Below are 12596 nucleotides of genomic sequence, written 5' to 3'. Positions count from 1 at the left end.
TGGGCCTTAGGAGACGGAACACAGAAGCGTCTTGCAAAGAAGAACTTGTACAAAGAACTTGTCAAAAGCTTTATTTTCACTTACTTTCCAAACGCAGCTGAAAGCAAACCCTATGATGTACCAACATCTAATTAATTCAGCCGCTTAACTCGGCTAAACAATAAGTTCAACCGAATGACTCACCACCAGATCCACTTTCTCCTGTTGTGACTTGTCTCAGTCTCAGATGTTCTAAGTGTGACAGCCGGGCCTGTGCCCTCCTGGCTGTAACATTTCTGTGTTCAGTGTCTTTTGGTTCTATTTCTATGTTTTTTGACTGATTTCACCTGTGTCCTGTTTAGTCTTCTCTTGTACCTTGTTAACCTCTCATCATGTCCATATTTAAGTTCCTCCTGTCCTAGTGTTTCTTGTCAGTTATTGTCAGATGTCATTGTTGCTATGTTAGGGACGTTGTCTAATATTTTATGCATTGTACATAAGTTAGCCTTTAAAGTAAAGACTTATGTTCATGTACACCTCTCTGCCTGGATCCTGCCTTCATATTAATTTATATTACAATATATATACATCTCCGGAAAATATTAAGAGACCACTGCACCTTTTACTTTCCTTTCCCAAAAAGTCGAAAAGGAAGGTCTTGAGGGGGGAACAGAAGGGTTAAAATTAAGAGACCACTGCAAATTGAACGCTTCTGTTCCTCACTCAAAACCTATCCTTTTCAACTTTTTTGGAAAGGAAAGAAATAGGTGCAGTGGTCTCTTAATTGTTTCCAGAGATGTATATATGTGATCAATCAAATCAAATATATTTATAAAGCCCTTTTTACAACAGCAGTTGTCACAAAGTGCTTTACAGAGACACCCGGCCTTAAACCCCAAGGAGCAAACAACAGTAGTGTTGGATTTCAGTGGCTAGGAAGAACTCCCTAAGAAGGCCGAATTTTAGGAAGAAACCTAGAGAGGACACAGGCTCAGAGGGGTGACCAGTCCTCTTCTGGCTGTGCCGGGTGAGATATTAATAGTTAAATTAGAATAATAAATACATTTCTCTTGGCTAAATCCAGAGTCTATTTGATTCTAGACTTGGTCAAAAGTATGACCGGGGGGACAAGGACAGGGACAGCAACGGGCCCCCCAAACCAGGTACTCCGCAGGTGTGGACCAGGACCTCATCTCCTAAAATTTAAAACTGGAGGAGACTGAGAAAAGTTAGAAAGTGCATTCCTCATATCCCCCAGCACAATAATATAGCAGTGTAAATTTATATGTGTGATAGATTAAAGAAAAATGTATCTGTTTAATCTAATTATGTTGACACGTTGTGTGCAGGTATTAATTTTTAGTGTTCTACCTCTGACTGTACAGTTCCAAAATCCCAAAACAGTCCTGGTTCTATTATTCATTGGTTCCTTGACAGCTCAACAATTGAAACTGATAGTCAGTTTTTTTCCACAATGTTCCAGCTCAGTCTATCTTAATTTCAATGTTAGCTTCAGCTAACAGCTTTTTTATATATATATATATTTTTGGGTGAAAAACATTTACCACCCTTTTATCAGAATTTGTATTATAATGCATAATATGGTATTTTTGTACATGTAATGGGTGGGCCTCCACAATTTCGAAAGCCCCTCAAGGAGAATTGCCTAATCCTGATCGTTTGTCAAAAGTTGGCTTGTGTCAATGGCTGAGTACTTTATAATTACGATTCATGACCTCCTGTATGACCAGAATCATGAAAATAAAATAAGAATCTTGAATGGATGAGTAACAATTTGGTCAGTCAAACGCAAGTTTAGAGTTAGGTAGGAAAATAAAGGTTCAGGTGTCGATTGCTTTTCTGTCTGGATAGACATCAGACAAATTTCAAACTACATACTTAAGCCTCTTATTATTGCTATTGGACGGGTGCTGGCTTATGCTACTCAGCCCCCCTACCCTCACACCCTCTGGCTTCACCAGTGTCATCACAACGTTTCAGTGCCTAGTCCTTTCAACTCCATAAACCTACTGAAGTTAGTCTACGGGGCCAACAGGTCTGTAGACGATGCTATCAAGATGGGCCTCCAATGCATCCGGCAGCATCTCGACAGACCCAATACCACTGAAATGATTCTGTTTGTCAGCTTTAACCCGGCATTGAACACGACACGATCCCAGGACTATTACAAGACAAACTATCCCAGCTGAATGTGCCCAGCTCCATCTGTTGGTTGTCACTTTTTGCCCAGCTCCATCTGTTGACTTTCCAAGACCAAGTGGACACAACATGTAGATGCACAAGACGGGCATGCAAAAGTCGGACTCATTATTCCTCAGCACTGGAATGCTGCAAGAATACTTGCCCTCACCACTCCTCTACTCACTGAACACCAACGACTGTGCCTTCACTAATGCATTTGTCAAACTACTCAAGTTTGGTCTCATCTGTGACTGCGATCATGCAATGTACGGTGGAGAGTTTGACCGTTGGAAGACTGGTGCTGGAAAAATAACCTGAAACTTAACAAAGACAAAACCATAGAGGTGGTGGTTGATTAACGCCTACCATTCCCCTTTCAGTTTGTTGTCTCTGGATCATTAGAGTCTTGACCGGACCGCGTAAGCGGAGCTGGCCAAGACGAGCGAATGTCTCTTACTGACTGACTGACTGACTATGCGTTGTTAAACAGCGTAGTGGTTAGAGAAGCGGCTATGCGTATCTCCTTGCAGGCGAAGCGGAGTACGCATTATGAATTATTCTGTATAGTCGAAAACTTTGCTGGCTAAAACCTCCAGTGACTACATTATAGTAAGCCTGAAATAAGACAGTTTATGGTCATTTTGCAACTGTTTCTGGTGGATTTTCGAAGTACACATCCGTGTATGCGTTTCGGGTCAGGATAGACAAACACATTTTCTGGCTACAACATACAGTAGATACGTTATAGTGAGCCTACAATTATATAAGGTTATATTGGGACTGTTTCTGGCATGGAAACGTTCATCTTCAGCCTCGTTAGCAAATGCTAAATTATTATGATTATTCCTAAGAAGTAAGTAGATACTAGTTAGTCTATTACTGGCTTATAAGCTGTTCAAATGGCCTGTGGCAAAAGCTAACAGTTCATAGACCCTATTTGTGGTGGAGGTGAACTTAATAAGAAACGTCAATTCAACACAATGCTCAATAGTGTTTAGCGACTGGTGAAATGCGTAATGCCGTGGCGTAATGGTTAAAGACAGTGCCTCTCACGTGGAAGACTCAAGTTCGAATCAATTGTGAACAACAACATCGATTTATTCTCTCGTCGTTTCACTTGATGAAAAACGTTATCGTTGCCTTTATTGATGGTTATTGTATCAATGTCATTCACAAAAGAGGATTTGTTCAGGATAGACACAAGGCTACACCCCTTGAACATAGAGCTCTGTTGTGTAGTGGTTAGCAACACAGCCTTTTGCGTGGGCGACCCGTTACGTATCTCAAGGGGGCAATACTTTCTACTGCGGGCCGGCTGAACTAGGCTTGCCTGGTTTCTTGTTTCTATATCTTTGCATACAAACAAAAAACAAATTTCCCAAAATGTTTTACATCAACAAACATCAACAAGTATAGTATAATCACTAGCCTCTCTTTATTATAGGGGCCAATGAGTGATTTGTGTAACAGCAAACGATCATTGGACAGTGCTGCACACATTGTGATGTTAGTTCCTCTCTTGCCTGGGACATCCACGGTGGCTCTCTGACCAATCACATTTCTTCCCCTGTGGCGTGTTTTTGCTAGGTTGTATTCAGCTTCATCCATAAAGATGAATTTATGTGCGGGTTTGACTGGCTTCCATCTCCATTACTCTCTAAAAAAGACAGTAAATCCACAGTTTTACAGTACTTCACATTATGCATAAATGTGTATATACCCTGTTTGGTTATTGAACAGACATCTTACCTGGACATAATGGTACTGACGTTTACCATTTTTCACACGTTCACCATTTCTCTCAAAGGGTAGAGTCTACAAAACTTGGGTATGTTTTCAGCTGAAACTGCAATCAACTATGTTTGGATTTATTAAATATTCTGCTAAAATGTTCTTCATATTTCAATATGGGTACTATGCAAATGCACAATAGTTGCCTTCATTCTGTTTTGAATGTGTTTTTAACAGTTTTGGGAAAGTGCTGCGAATATATTGTTTTGCAGGTGGTGGAGTATGAATGAGAAAAGAGTTTATGGATTTTGAAGAATGTGTTCATTGAATGCATTTTGTGTGAAAGCAATGAAAAAGTATTCACAGTTTGGTCCACATACACTTCTGTTCCACAGGCTGTATGAATAGTTTTGACAGTGTGACTTCAGTATTGACCGTTGCTTGTCAGCAATCAGGAAGAAAATTAAAAGGGCAAATCAAACATGATGAAATGTTATTTGTCACAGGCCTTGTTAACAATCCTTTGTCGACCAGCAGCGAAATTGAAAGAGAATGCAGAGTAGCCTTCAAAACAAGGAACATACAGTATGTACAGCGACTCCCCCGTTTCACTGTGGATTGTTGTTAAATTATTCTCTGGCTTTTCCATGTGGGTTGTAGTGTCGGTCTCTGCGCATGGCATTTGTCCTCAACTTTATTGGTGGTGGTAGATGTGCTTGGAAAATGTACCGTCTGTCCAGAGGACCAACAGGCTTAGAAGGCGGCCATGTGCTCAACACAGATAGTCTTAGTCCCAGTAGTCTGGGGGAAACTAGATGAGTCACCCCATTATGAGGTGTGTGTGCGTTTGTGTGTGTGCATTCTGCATTTGATTCTTCCGGGTAACAACATTGTTTGAGCCTCGGTAGACAATCATGTTGGGCTGGGGCCACCATAGCTCTTAGCCCTGGGCCAAATCAACAGAGATTATACAGAAATCTCTTTTCACTGGCTTTCTCGTTCTTTCTGCTTGTTCCCTCCCTCACACTCTGGCGCTCCTCCCTCTCTCTTTCAGTCTCTGTCGGTATCTCTGCCTCTCTGTCCGTCTCTCTCTCGGGCTCTGTCTCACCATGTCTGTCTCTACTCTCTCTCCACACTTAATATAACACAACGACAGAGAAGGATTAGAAACGTGGATCACAAGGATTTCAGAATATGACATTGATTAGGAGAACAACACAATTATTCCAGTGCTCTTTCACTGACAACTGCTAATGACAAGCTCAAATGAATGAAATAAAGATCCAATCAAAATAATCAGACTGTCTAACAAACGTTATTTAACATAGCACTCTCATCGGTACTTGTCCCAGTTACTAATCAAATATTCATTTATATCACCTGTTATTTATGTCTTGATCTGAGCAGAATCAGCTATAGCATTTACATTGACATTGCAGACACTTTTGACTATTGAGTCTCAGAAAGGAGGACTACATTCCTCGCTTAAGGCCACAAAAACAAATTGTTCACCTTGCTTTGGCACTACTTTTCTGACAAGATCAAAGACAAGCCCAAACCTTGGGTCTGCTTGTCTCAAAAATGTCGAACCAGAAACCTTTTATTTACTGGTCCAACACTTCAACCCTGAAATGGGGAGGTTCCATGGAGGTTTGCGTGTCTGCAGCATTTCTCTTCTATGTTATGCTTGATTGATTAAGGTCACTAGTTAGTTAAGACCTCCTTTCACTTGGTTGTTATGGTCTTAACTGGACAATAATTGAAAGGAAGAACCACCAGACTCTGGGCCCTCCTTGGAATGAAATTGACATTCTTAGTTTGTTTGCCAGCACAGTATAAATCACTATCAAACAGCGGAAGATACACTTTTCCCATCAATCAAAGCACCACCAGGAAATATGAATATTAATGTGTTTATAAATAGTTTTGTCACAGAAATCCTGTCCAAATATCCTACAACCTTTTGTTTATTATACAGAATTTGTAGATACGCTAATTAAAGAACAGCAAACCACTGGGGTTGCAGATGTAAAGATGGACACAGCTTGACTCTCCTCAAGACAACATCAAAGCAACCAGGGTGATCGAACTTTTTAAAAGGGGAATCGCATAGAAAGCCAATGAATATTTTTACAGAAATGAATGAAAATGTACTTCTTAACAGTTACTGAATGAGGACCTTTGCCTGCCATTAAAGCATACAGAAAAAATTTCATTACCTTGGAAATAGATTTTCTAAAGAAACACATGCTCTGCATGCTAAGGACTAATATTTTTTTTTTGCCTGCTGCCATTCAGGAGATTGTGAGGACAACAGAATGGGCTTGGTTAAAATGTGTCAATTACCAATCTGAGACCATTCTGTCTTAAGAGTGTACATTGTTGTTGACATTCTCTTGTCAACATTCATAGTGGAGAGAAAAATAATAATAATTCAAAGCCCAATGACTAGGAACTTGTGTTGCCTTTTGCTGTGGCCCAGATGTGCCCAACTACTGTTTTCATAAGATGAAAAACAACCCCAAACCTCCTCTGTGTCAGTCTGTTTGTCAAAAAATTGGCTCCTACGGGAATTGCAACTGTGCGTGTGTTCATTGCGAGTATCTGTGAGTCCAAGATATAATATGAGTCCTATTAATCTTCCCAAAACTACATTGCAGATAAAAATTGCATGACAAGGTAACATTTCCCCCTCAACTCGTTTTGCAGGCATTTCTTGTGGTGTACTTTATATGTATTTGCAGATTTCATCAAGAGATTATGAATGACATGTTCATGTTGTTTATAATGGGGGGACACAGTGGCAATTACTATATACTGTCTTTGCAGCAATGACCTTAGAGTAGACCGTTGCTCATTTTAGTCCTCTTTGCATTAAAACAAGCTATCTGGAGAAGTGTCAATGTTCTATTCCACCTTAAAAGACCTGGAAGACTACATTATCTCATTGTACCATACCATCTTCTTCCGCTTATCCGGGGCCGGGTCGCGGGGGCAGCAGTCTAAGCAGGGATGCCCAGACTTCCCTCTCCCCAGACACTTCCTCTAGCTCTTCCGGGGGGACACCGAGGCGTTCCCAGGCCAGCCGGGAGACATAGTCCCTCCAGCGAGTCCTAGGTCTTCCCCGGGGTCTCCTCCCGGTGGGACGGGACCGGAACACCTTCCCAGGAAGGCGTTCCGGAGGCATCCGAAAAAGATGCCCAAGCCACCTCAGCTGACCCCTCTCGATGTGGAGGAGCAGGGGCTCTACTCTGAGCTCCTCCCGGGTGACCGAGCTTCTCACCCTATCTCTAAGGGATCGCCCGGCCACCCTGCGGAGAAAGCTCATTTCGGCCGCCTGTATCCGGGATTATCTCATCATCATCATCATCATCATCATCTTCCGCTTAATCCGGGGCCGGGTCGCGGGGGCAGCAGTCTAAGCAGGGATGCCCAGACTTCCCTCTCCCCAGACACTTCCTCCAGCTCTTCCGGGGGGACACCGAGGCGTTCCCAGGCCAGCCGGGAGACATAGTCCCTCCAGCGTGTCCTAGGTCTTCCCCGGGGTCTCTTCCCGGTGGGACGGGACCGGAACACCTTCCCAGGAAGGCGTTCCGGAGGCATCCGAAACAGATGCCCAAGCCACCTCAGCTGACCCCTCTCGATGTGGAGGAGCAGCGGCTCTACTCTGAGCTCCTCCCGGGTGACCGAGCTTCTCACCCTATCTCTAAGGGATCGCCCAGCCACCCTGCGGAGAAAGCTCATTTCGGCCGCCTGTATCCGGGATCTTGTCCTTTCGGTCATGACCCAAAGCTCATGACCATAGGTGAGAGTAGGAACGTAGATTGACCGGTAAATCGAGAGCTTCGCCTTGCGGCTCAGCTCTTTCTTCACCACGACAGACCGATACATCGACCGCATTACTGCAGAAGCTGCACCGATCCGTCTGTCAATCTCCCGTTCCATCCTTCCCTCACTCGTGAACAGGACCCCTAGATACTTAAACTCCTCCACTTGAGGCAGGCACTCTCCACCAACCTGAAGTGGGCAAGCCACCCTTTTCCGACTTTCCGGGATTATCTCATTGTTTTAATTTAAATTTATCTCCAACCTCTTTTTTAAGTTTGCAGTTAATTGATTTGCTGTGATCATGCCATAGGCCAGGAAAAACACTGCCATGACTGTTTAATTAAATGTTGTAATTGAATTACACTGAGTTTAATAACACTTTAGATGGGGAAAAACCGACCCGTCATGTTCTCACAGAAGTCACTTTTAATTTGGCATAACTTGTTTTAGGTGGTCAGATACTATTTGACAAGTTCATACAGACAATATAGTTGGCTGTTTGAGTTCTTCCATTTTGTTTGTGTGTGTGTTTGTCGCCACTCTTGGCTTGATCAGTTTGCCTCAGAAATCAAATCTTTAGCTCTAACATAACTGCTAAAGTCTGGCTATACAGATATGGAATAGTATGGTTGTCTCGGGTTGTCTGTTTCTTATCAAGACACATTTGGCTTTTGTCTTGGAACGTAGCATTGCGGTCAAGCAAAAAAGTATCCATAGGCATTCTTACTAGATGCTTTTTATTATGAACCAGAAGCTGATTACAAAGACACACATTGACCAAGGTTCTGCTAGTCTAGTTTTCATTTTCAACCATTGCTGGCCAAGACTCTGTGATATCAAGAATAAACTCGACATTGTACAATTAAATAAATTAGGGGAAACTCCACTACAGAAGTTGAGCAAGCAGTGGCTGACGCTGTATCCTCTTGAGCTGAGAAATCTCAAATGAAAATTTGAGACGTGGATGGGAACCTTTTTTTTTTTCCAAATACAGAAACAATAATGTTTTGAGTAAACAGCATACTGTCTTCTGACCGCCTATCTCCATTTCCAGCCATCTCCATCTTTAGAGGACACATCATTCAAAGTTGTTTTGGCCTTGGTTTGGTACACTGCCATTATTATTACTTTTGTGCCATTAAAAACAAAGAACCATTCTTATTTATAGAAACAGATTCTAAATGGTATTAAAAGCTTCAAGACAATGATATTGAAAGCTTCAACCCAACCCTAGAGTTTACAGAACTAAAATATTGACAGTGTATATCTCATCATTTTAGAAATGAGAACAGTTGAAATGGAAATGAATGCAACATAATAATACTCAAAATTGTGATTAAACAGATTCATCTTTGGCTGCCTTTGCCATTGCTACCAAATTTTGCAGTTGCAAATTTAATTTTTTATCTATGTGGGCAGGGTTAACAAGAAAGCTAAGATGACAACTCACCATTGGTCAACAGGCTTTTTTCATTTGTAATAACATTTAATTATGTGGATTTTTTGGGGGCTAATTGAAGAATAGAAAATGAAATAATTGTCAGGATCCGGATGGAAGGCGTTAGTATTTCTGCAACAAACAGGCTGCATCAGGTTTGGTCCCATCCATCGCTCATCAAGGTGTTCGACACCTGTCCCAAGTATTTATTTCCTGAACATGAAGATGCTAATTCTGGTAATCATCACTCTGTCACCAGCTGCACTGTAGAACATCTGTTCTTCACTGTCGCTAGGACAGACGTACAACAGAGCGTCTATGCTGACAGGCCGTCTGAACAATTTGTCACCGGCAAAGTACGTGTGCAGAGCGGAGATAGAATGGAGGGAGGAGCAGAGGACTCCACGTAATTTGGATAGATCATGGAGCAGTTTTTCAAATTGTTGGAGTGGCTGCTGTCGGTCAAGCTCCAATCTCAATCCGGTACTGTTCAGCCATGGCAGCCAGGCAGACAAGCAGATAATACTTTTCTGTGTTATGGCTGTGACAGGTCACTATGATTTCTATTTTGTCATTCTCAGTATAATTAGGTGTATTTTATTTTACCAGGCCAGTTGACTGAGAACACATTCTCCTTACAGCAACAGGGGGGAGAAGAGGGGATGAATGAGTCAACTGGAAGCTGGGGACGATTATGTAGCCATGTTGGTAAGAGGGACATACTTAGAACTTGAACATGACAACGGGGTTAACACCTCTCAGCGCCCCCTAGTTACATCACATCTAAATAACGGGGTTAACACCTCTCAGCGCCCCCTAGTTACATCACATCTAAATAACGGGGTTAACACCTCTCAGCGCCCCCTAGTTACATCACATCTAAATAACGGGGTTAACACCTCTCAGCGCCCTTTAGTTACATCACATCTAAATAACGGGGTTAACACCTCTCAGCGCCCCCTAGTTACATCACATCTAAATAACGGGGTTAACACCTCTCAGCGCCCCCTAGTTACATCACATCTAAATAACGGGGTTAACACCTCTCAGCGCCCCCTAGTTACATCACATCTAAATAACGGGGTTAACACCTCTCAGCGCCCCCTAGTTACATCACATCTAAATAACGGGGTTAACACCTCTCAGCGCCCCCTAGTTACATCACATCTAAATAACGGGGTTAACACCTCTCAGCGCCCCCTAGTTACATCACATCTGAATAACGGGGTTAACACCTCTCAGCGCCCCCTAGTTACATCACATCTGAAATTTGGCAGTGTGTCATACATTGCCAGTGGGCATGGGATTGATATTTGATATTAAGTGTCTTTTGGTGTTATTTTGTGGACTTTAAAGTCTGAGCATGGGGGAACTGAGTGGAGGTTTTGCATTAGTGGAGGTGGGAGTTTTATTATAAAAGTACAGGGCATCCGTCAGACATGAAACTGGTCCATGATGGATGATACAGCTAAAGCATGAAGTTATTACTCAATACAAGAAAACACCAATGTCTATAGAAAGCAGCCAAAGATAGCCTATAGCTTCAAGACCTAAGTGGTGTGTTATCATTGAAGCAGAAAATGTATGCTGAACCTTTGACATAAGATTTCAGAAGTTCAGCATTTTGTGAGAGTTGTGATTGATGATGCTGACGAAGATTTAAAGGCAATGGGAACTGAATATCAGTTTGTGCTGGTTATGTTGGAGCTGTTATGTGTACTGACAAATGTTTTCCTTGTAAACAAGACCTATTCCTGTGTCTCCAAAAAAGGAACACATGCATTGAGATGGAATTACTTTGTAGTATATTATATATTAGCAAATTTAATTCCAGGCAGTGTCTTCTCATGGTTCAACAAATTAGGCCTAAAAAGGCAATTTCCATCTCTGTGCACTGTCATTTTCAAACTCAACCAGACAATTCCATTATGAGTTGACATGAGAGGAGACAGTATTGGTCACCTAGGCTATGCCCTATGTACTTCTTGAGGGAGATGCTGTAGTGTCAAATCTTAAGCCATTCTTACTTTTCTTATTTTTTAGCTGTGAAGAAAGAAGTCCGCAGAAATGTGTCAGTATGTACATATAACAACACAGTCATGCACATTTTTATTTTACAGTTTTTCTCAATCGATTTGACACATTTCTCCAAACACAGATAACAGTTCTCAAAACAGTTTGTAATTGTCCTAAACAGATTGTAAATGTTCCTTCATTTCATATAAATTACAAATCACATGCATCATTTTCTCAAAACACTGTGCACAAAATTCTCAAATGTTTTCAAAGTAGTTCATACAGCCAACCAAAACTTTACAGTTTTTCCCAATCGATTTGATAAATTTTTCCAAACCCTCGTAACTGCTCTCAAAACAGTTAACACAACAAACTAAACAGAAATGTGCCAAATCAATTGGGAAAAACTGTAACTTGTGTATTCATGTTTAAAAAGACTACTCAAATGATTGATTTCCACTTTAAAATGTCATGCAGAAAAAATGTATAAACCCATTCCAAAATGTCCATTAATTATGATCCACATTCAAATGTTCTTTTCCAGTTATTATTATCCTGCTGTGATAGACTGGGTTAAAATACGATATGGTGTCTGTACAAGACCGTACATTAAAATCAATAATTTATATATAGGCATGTGTGAAATCCCTGCTCTGTACTGAAATATTTAGGAAGGAAGACAGAGCTTTTCAGGAAATACAGGCTGTAGTTCTATTTTTTGAGACTACATTACTGCTGCTGGCTGAAACTTGTATAGTACAAATGTCCTCAAAAATGTTTTCCCCATCATTTTACATTAGATAGAAAATATGTACATTACCAGTCAAAGGTTTGGAGACAATTACCCATTTACCTGAAGACCTTGAGATCTGTCATATATACTTTTTTAATAATTTTTTTTTACAGCTTTTCTAAGTTGGTGAATATAAAGTCAAAGTTAGTGTAGCAACTACTCTATAAAAGGAGAGTAGGTCTGATTGCTCATTGGTGCAAATTAGGGGTATCTCCTTAAAGGCTTGGTATGGTACAGGCTAGATTATGGCTGAGGCAATGACAGACTGAATGTAACTTGTTCCTTGGACGGCACATCTAAATTATTAATAATTGCTGTTTTATAACATTGATGTGGGAAGATGGACAATGGTTTACACATGTATATGTATACAGTAGGGAGAACAAGTATTTGATACACTGCTGATTTTGCAGGTTTTCCCACTTACAAAGCATGTAGAAGTCTGTAAATACTATCATAGGTACTCTTCAACTGTGATTGACGGAATCTAAAACAAAAATCCAGAAAATCACATTGTATGATTTTTAAGTAATTCATTTGCATTTCATTGCATGACATAAGTATTTGATACATCAGAAAAGTAGAACTTAATATTTGGTACAGAAACCT

General features: G+C 41.1%; 1 protein-coding gene across 7 annotated transcripts in view; it reads left to right on the top strand.

Annotated features, from left to right (window-relative positions):
• The window catches only part of rxfp1 (relaxin family peptide receptor 1), a 68229-nt gene that overhangs the window by 33832 nt on the left and 21801 nt on the right, over positions 1–12596 (top strand). The window contains exons 1-2 of one of the 7 annotated variants that reach the window (XM_020045702.2): positions 9867–9886; positions 11222–11253. The exons of the other annotated variants lie outside the window; for them this stretch is intronic. The gene's annotated coding sequence lies outside the window, so the exon portion shown is untranslated. Of the gene's footprint in view, positions 1–9866; positions 9887–11221; positions 11254–12596 lie in introns of those variants that run through there. 7 annotated transcript variants of the gene reach the window in all.

This window comes from Esox lucius, chromosome 4, assembly GCF_011004845.1.
Source record: "Esox lucius isolate fEsoLuc1 chromosome 4, fEsoLuc1.pri, whole genome shotgun sequence".
NCBI classification, from domain to species: domain Eukaryota; kingdom Metazoa; phylum Chordata; class Actinopteri; order Esociformes; family Esocidae; genus Esox; species Esox lucius.
Note: the sequence above shows the minus strand (reverse complement) of the source record. Positions and strands in the feature narration are given on the sequence as shown.